This window comes from Bos grunniens, chromosome X (assembly GCF_055505025.1).
Source record: "Bos grunniens cultivar Pamir isolate PY7600 chromosome X, Bosgru_T2T1.0, whole genome shotgun sequence".
NCBI lineage: Eukaryota > Metazoa > Chordata > Mammalia > Artiodactyla > Bovidae > Bos > Bos grunniens.
Window position 1 is genome coordinate 78,314,219 of NC_141194.1, and position 8,211 is coordinate 78,322,429.

The 8,211-nt window shown below is 44.1% G+C and overlaps 1 pseudogene; it reads right to left on the reverse strand.

Moving 5' to 3' along the window:
* Positions 1-7,900, reverse strand: part of LOC147340739 (protein FAM168A-like) — a 34,654-nt pseudogene extending 26,754 nt beyond the window's left edge.
* Positions 7,901-8,211: the final 311 nt, after the last annotated feature.

Genomic DNA, 8,211 nt, shown 5'->3' on the forward strand with positions numbered 1-8,211 from the left:
TTCTTGAATAAATGCAGCAGCTCATTAATCTGACTGCTGCCCCTTCTTGCCTCATTAAAGGTGATCTGTTCCTGTAACGTGCCGGTCTCATTCTTTTTCTGAACCTCAGCTTCTCTAACTGCCTTACCTCACATTTTTGTTGGCAAAGCCCAGGAGGTTCAGGTTCCTTCTCATTCTCTATGGGCAGCTCTTTGGAGCATGGAAGCCTGCTGAGCTCACTTTCTCGCCTGGGCTTTCAAGACCTCCTCAAGAGGATGGATGCTCTGTGCCTTCGTGAGCAGTACAAGTCTTATGTAAGGGCTTTATTGGTTTTCCATGTAACCCAAAGAATATTGGACTCTCTCTCTCTCTCTCTTCCTCTTTTCTCTACACTTTCTTTTCCACAAGACCAGCCAACTCCAGGATAGAGGCCTTTTGCCATTCGACCACTTTACATGCAACACTCCACTCAAGCCAGCCCCTAGATTCAGGTAAGGTCTGAACGGTGTTCTAGAGGCACTCTAGAACTCAGTCCTCTCTAGGTCCCAGGGACCCTTGGCCTAGGGCCACTCTGTAGGCGATAGTGGGGGTCACTCCACCTTGACACAGAGCTCTCTTCTCATCACTCCTACAGGTGATGGCTTGAGCTCCCAATAGGAGCCTCTGCTTTCCTTTCAACTATGGGGTCTGGCCAATCTATACCAAAGGAATCCCCTTTGGCCTGTGTTCTCAAAAATCTCAACCACTCTTACTTACTGAACTCAAAGCTAACTGGTTAAAACAACTCTGTATACAGATCTGGCCTCAATACCAATTAGACAACCAAAACCACTGGTCTGAGTTCGGGACTTTTGATTTCAGTATTTTATCAGATCTCACTAACTTCCTCAAATGGAATGTCAAATGGTCGAAGGTCCCTTATATTCAAGTCTTCTGAGACCTTAAAAGCTGTCCTTTTCTCTACAAAGACTGTTCTACCTATCAAATCCTCCTCTACTCTCTCTCCTCCTCCATTACAAACAAATCCAAATCTAAAGCCCCTAAAAGACCCCCTAAACCCTTAGCCCAAATTTTGACCAGACAGATGAGCCTCCTCCCTACCGCCTCTCCCCAAAAAAGCTTCCAGACAAGGCGAGATCGCCATCCTCTAGCCCTTCCTCTTCCAAAACAGAAAATGATGACTCCAAAACCCCAAAAGAGATTTTCACCCCCTTTTCATCGGCCAAGACCTAAAGCAAACACATTTCCTCTCAGAGAGGTAGCAGAACTGGAGGGCCCTACATGGGTTTATGTGCCTTTATCAATTTCTGATATGAGCCAAATTGAAAAAAAAAAAAAAAAGGTGGGGGGGGGATCCTTTTCAGAAAATCCTGCTAGATACAAAAAAAAAAAAAAAAATCCTCTGCCTTACACAAACATATCATTTAACGTAGAATGATCTTTATTACATCCTAAATGCCACTTTAACCCTTGATGAAAAGAAACGGATATGAAAGGGAGCCCAGACTCATGCTGATCAGCTCCACAACCAAGATAAGACTAATCCGGTGGTTGATGATGCAGTCCTTTTAACTGAGCCACAGTGGACATATCAATCAGGCAATGCCAACATCCAGTACTTACAATATATGATCACCTGTTTACTAAACCAAAAAAGCTAAAAAGCTCTCACATTCATATTAACTATGATAAGATTAGAGAAATAATTCAAAAAAGAGATAAAAATTCTGCCCTTTTTCTTTCACGGCTTACTGAGGCAGTACAAAAATACACTAATTTAGATATTTCCACCCCCGCCAGATTTCTGTACCTACATGTCCAGTTCATAAGCCAGTCAGCCCCTGAAACTATGCCAGCTAGAAAAAGGCACTGAGACCCCCCCCAAAGAGACCTTCTAGAATTAGCCTGCAAGATGTTCAATAATAGAGAGGAAGAGGCTAAGAGAAAAAAAGACCATGAAAGAAAAGCTAAATATGCCTTTTTGGTGGCAACAATTAAGATCAGCCTGGGCCAAGGCATCCCAGACTGAAACTTAACACCCCCCACCCCCAGACCCTGCTTCTGATGCAACCAGTCAGGACACTGGACAAAGACATGCCCAGACCTGTGGCCCCCCACAAACATATGCCCAACCTGTGGTCAGTGGGGGCACTGGAGGGTAGACTGTCCCCAGGGATGCCCTGACACCCCTGGGGAAGTCCCCACCTCCCAGAACTGGAGAGTGAAATGTCCACAGGGATGCCCTGGTGCCACTGGAGAGATCCCACTTCTCCCCAAAACCCCAGCCCAACCCTACGAGAGTTGTTCCAATGATGGGGCCCAGGTTCCAGCCCCCTGGCCCTTGTCCCAGACAAGGTAGACAGGGTAGTAGCCAAAAAAAAAGAAAGAAAAAAAATACCTCCTTTATAGTAGACACTGGAGCTGCTTTCTCTCTTTTAACTTCCTACTCTGGCCCAACTCAAGACTCAAAACTCACAATCAAGGGGGTCTCTGGAGTTCCCTTAAAGCCCAAAAGCAACCCTCCATTACTTTGTCAATTTAGAAAATCGACGCTCTTACACTCATTCCTCATAATACCTCAGTGCCCGATGACACTCCTAGTGAGAGATTTGTTATCCAAATTGGGGGTCTTTATTATCATAACCCCCCTCTATACAGTCTCTGTACTCGGCGTGCAGATGACACCTCAGTTCAGTTCAGTCACTCAGTCGTGTCCGACTCTTTGCGACCCCATGAATCGCAGCATGCCAGGCCTCCCTGTCCATCACCAACTCCTGGAATTCACCCAGACTCACATCCATCAAGTCAATGATGCCATCCAGCCATCTCATCCTCTGTCTTCCCTTTCTCCTCCTGCCCCCAAACCCTCCCAGCTAACAGAAGCAGAAGACATTAAGAAGAGGTGGCAGAAATACACAGAAGAACTGTACAAAAAATATCTTCATGACCCAGATAATCACGATGGTGTGATCACTCACTTAGAGCCAGACATCCTGAAATGTGAAGTCAAGTGGGCCTTAGAAAGCATCACTACAAACAAAGCTAGTGGAGGTGATGGAACTCCAGTTGAGCTATTTCAAATCCTGAAAGATGATGCTGTGAAAGTGTTGCACTCAATATGCCAGCAAATTTGGAAAACTCAGCAATGGCCACAGGACTGGAAAAGGTCAGTTTTCATTCCAATCCCAAAGAAAGGCAATGCCAAAGAATGCTCAAACTACAGCACAATTGCACTCATCTCACATGCCAGTAAAGTAATGCTCAAAATTCTCTAAGACAGGCTTCAGCAATACGTGAACTGTGAACTTCCTGATGTTCAAGCTGGTTTTAGAAAAGGCAGAGGAACCAGAGATCAAATTTCCAATATCTGCTGGATCATGGAAAAGGCAAGAGAGTTCCAGAAATACATCTACTTCTGTTTGATTGACTATGCCAAATCCTTTGACTGTGTGGATCACAATAAACTGTGGAAAATTCTGAAAGAGATGGGAATACCAGATCACCTGACTTGCCTCTTGAGAAATCTGTATGCAAGTCAGGAAACAACAGTTAGAACTGGACATGGAACAGCAGACTGGTTCCAAATAGGAAAAGGAGTACATCAAGGCTGTATATTATCACCCTGCTTATTTAATTTATATGCAGAGTACATCAGGAGAAACGCTGGACTGGAAGAAACACAAGCTGGAATCAAGATTGCTGGGAGAAATATCAATAACCTCAGGTATGCAGATGACACCATCCTTATGGCAGAAAGTGAAGAGGAATTAAAAAACCTCTCGATGAAAGTGAAAGTGGAGAGTGAAAAAGTTGGCTTAAAGCTCAACATCCATAAAACAAAGATTATGGCATCTGGGCCCATCACTTCATGGGAAATAGATGGGGAAACAGTGGAAAGAGTTTCAGACTTTATTTTTTTGGGCTCCAAAATCACTGTAGATGGTGACTGCAGCCATGAAATTAAAAGATGCTTACTCCTTAGAAGGAAAGTTATGACCAACCTAGATAGCATATTGAAAAGCAGAGACATTACTTTGCCAACAAAGATCCATCTAGTCAAGGCTATGGTTTTTCTTGTGGTCATGTATGGATGTGAGAGTTGGACTGTGAAGAAGGCTGAGTGCCGGAGAATTGATGCTTTTGAACTGTGGTGTTGGAGAAGACTCTTGAGAGTCCCTTGGACTGCAAGAAGATCCAATCAGTCCATTCTGAAGGAGATCAGCCCTGGGATTTCTTTGGAGGGAATGATGCTGAAGCTGAAACTCCAGTACTTTGGCCACCTCATTGGAAGATTTGACTCACTGGAAAAGATGACACCTAGACCATTCCTATTCCTCACCCCTGACCTTCCCTTGGATCTACCCACCTTAGACCCCCAAGTCTGGGACACTGATCACCCATCCATAGCCAAACATCATCCTCATGTCCACATTACCCTAAAGGACCCCTCAACTATAATGACCCAACAACAATACTCTCTCACCCCGGAGGCCCACAAGATACCTAAACGTATCATAGACGGTCGACTTTAGGCCTCTGTCTTAATTCCGACCCATTCACCACACAATACCCTTATTCTGACAGTAAAGAAGGGACAAAACTCTTGGAGACTGGTCCAGGATCTGAGAAAAATCAATGAGGCCATCACACCAACATTCTCAGTAATCCCTAACCCTTACACCCTTCTGTCTGCCATACCCCTGACTGCAACCGATTTCACGGTTTTAGATCTCAAAGATGCCTTTTTCACCATCCCTCTCCACACCCTCTCCCAACCCCTTTTCACCTTCTCCTGGCAAGACCCAGAGACTCATGTTTTCCAACAACTAACATGGACAGTTCTCCCCCAGGGGTTCAAAGACAGCCCCCACTTTTTTGGACAGGCTTTACAAAAGGACCTACAGACACTCGACCTAGCCCCTAGTCATCTCCTCCAATAATACATAGATGACCTCCTCCTTTGTAGCCCAACCCAAAATCTCTGCCTCCAACATACTGCCAAACTCCTTGGGGCCCTGGGATCCTGGGGTTATTGGGTGTCCTGATCCAAGGCCCAAGTAGTACAGATAGATGTCACCTACTCTCTATATTCCACCAACAAAAAACTATTCCCCTAGATAGAATCCAGGCCTTAATTAACCATACACTTCCAAAAACAAAAAGAGAACTCCTGTCTATCCTTGGCCTCCTAAACTTTTTCCGTATCTGGATCCCTAACTTCTCCCTTATTGCAAAGCCACTCTATGAAGCAACTTAAAGATGTCTGGATTAGCCCCTCTTTAACCCTTCCTTGCTGGCCAATCTTATTCGCCAGCTCACCCAGAGCCTCCTCCAAGTGCCAACTCTCCACTGCCAGATCACACCAGATCATTCTTTCTCTTTGCCCATCCCAACCAAGGGCAGGCCCTGAGACTTTTATGTCAGCAGGCCAGAGACACATGGGCTCCCATAGCCTATCTGTCAAAACAGCTTGACATGGTGACCAAGGGGTGGCCTCCCTGCATACAGGCCATGGCTGCTATCACAGCTCTTTTACCCGAAGCAAATAAACTCTCTAGACATGCCCATTTAACAGTCTGTGCTCTACACACCTTCTGAGACTTACTGTCACATCGGGCTTTCCTCTCCCTTCCCTCTTCCAGGGTACAGGTCCTACATGCCTCTCTCCTCAACCCTCAGCTCTCATTCTCCCCCTGTTCTCTCCTTAACCCTTCCAGCTTATTACCCACGTCCTCTACAACAGACTGTCTCCTACATAGCTGCAACCATCCTCTTAATACTTGAAGCCCAAAAACTAATCCAAATGCTCCTTTAAGTGTACGCTCACCTCATTCCTTCAAAGATTTACTTTCTCATCGGGCTTTCCTTTCTCTGCCCCCTGCTCGACTGCAAATCCTCCACACACACCTCCTTGATCCATCCCTTTCTTTTATGCTTTGTAAACTTCTTAATCCTGCTAGCTTACTCCCTACAGCAGATCCAGAAACAAAACACCTATTTCATGACTGTGTTCAGACCTTAGTTATGACACTTAATCCCTTTGAACATATAACTGATCAGCCCCTTACTGACCCCAAAGTCCCATCCTGGTTGACAGATGACACTGTCCAAAAACAAGCCCCATCTGGGGCTCAATACGCTATAGTTCAGGGACAGCCCAACAAAGTTATCCCCCTCTCCTCATCAAGTCAGCCACACTCCCAACTCACACATCCTCACAACAGGCTGAACTGATAACTCTTACACAAGCTATGACCCTAGCCAAAGACCAAAAGATAAACATCTACACTGACTCCAAATATATCTATAACATATTACATTCTAACATTATAATCTGAAAAGAGAGGAGATTGCTGACTCAGAAGGGCACACCTATTCTTAATGTTTCTTTTATTTCTGAACTCCTCTATGTGGCTTAGTTCCCAAAACAAGTTTCTGTAATACATTGCTGGAGACGTCAGCGACATAGTCCTATCTCCTTCTATAACTATATAACAGATCACGAAACAAAGCAGCAAGCCACCTCTGTTAGTCATGTCTTTACTATAGCCCAAATTGGTGAGCCTAACATCCACACATCACTTTCATATTTACATTCCCTTTTCCACCCCTCTGCAAAAGTACTTGACACTTTCCTTCAGAACTTTATTAAACTGACTAAGGACGTTATGACTTATTTAAATAATCTGACCCAAATTTATACCATTTGTCAATGGACAAGTCCTAATTCTAACATTCGCCCCCCTCCTTTCCCCACCCACCAAATTCACAAACATCTTTCCACACAAGACTGGCAGGTAGATTTCACCCATATGCCACCTGTAAAAAGGGTTAAATTTCTCCTAGTCTTTGTAGATACATTTTCTAGATAAATTAAAGCTTTCCTGACTAGTAACAAACAAGCCCCTACTGTGGCTCAGCTTATTCTTACTGAAATCCTCCCAAGGTCTGGAATGCCTTCGTCCCTCCAATCTGATAATGGGCCCATGTTCACATCCCTAATCACCCAAAATATTGCACGAGTCCTTCCAGTTCCTTGGAGGATTCACATTCCTTATCATCCTCAGTCTTCCAAAAAAGTTGAGAGAGCCAACCAAGTCCTAAAAGAAACTCTGACCAAATTAATGATCGAACTTCATCAAGACTGAACTAAACTCCTCCCTTTAGCTCTCTTAAAGTTCCAGACCTTACCAAAAAAAAAAAAAAAAAAATCTTAAATATCAGTCCATTCAAGGCCATGTATGAGAGGCCCATAATACCTTTGGGTCTTCCCCACTCCCAAGACAGTCCTGAACTGCCTTCCCACCTGCCTTTTCCTTTACTTGCCCAGATACGAGATGCCCTTTGACATAGATACCTTACTCTCTCGACCACACCCCAATCTTCCATACCAATCCCTTCAAATAAGAGACAAAGTCTATATGACACTTCAATCCCACTCAGATCTAACCTCCAACTGACAAAGCACCTACACAGTAATTCTGCTGACCCCTACTGCTGCAAAAAAAAAAAAAAAAATCACCCCTTGGACACACATCACCCAGTTAAAAAAGATTATACAGCTAATGATGGAAATGCTTGCCAGACTAATACTTATCAATTTTCTCATACAGGCCCTACAACTCTAAAGTTCTCACGGTTTCCACCTGCCCCAACTGGCAATGGATGAGCCTGTCAGTTTCACGGCTACAGTTATTCTTTGAACAACTTCTGACAGATATCTGGGTCTTGAGTGTCAAAAATCCATGCTCAAACACACTGAAGATTATAGCTTCACCCTGTGACTACAAAAAAAAAAAAAAAAACTTTTATAACTTTTACCCCTTCTCGGACCATTCATTTTTATCATCCTCCTACTCACCTTTGGACCTTGTTTGTTTAATCTTTTCCAGAGATTCCTCCAAGACCGAATCTGAGCCATTTCCCGAGACCAGGTCAAGACTGTTCTTTTGCTTGAGACCCTAACGGCTAAAATAAAAAATCAACACTACAAGCCTTAGACTTCCTTCTTCCCAGACCACAAATCCTTGACACTCGTTTATCAGCACAAAGAAGCCCTGAACATTAATGGCACCCATCTCTATTTCTCTTTTTCTATATATTCCTTAGGGTCTGGAATGAAGGAAAGTTACATGGCTCAAAATAGCCTGGAGTTAAAACTCCCCTCCAGGTCCTCCCCACCATTCTATGCAAAACAAAGAACTCTCTCACCCGAAGGAAAAAAAAAATGGA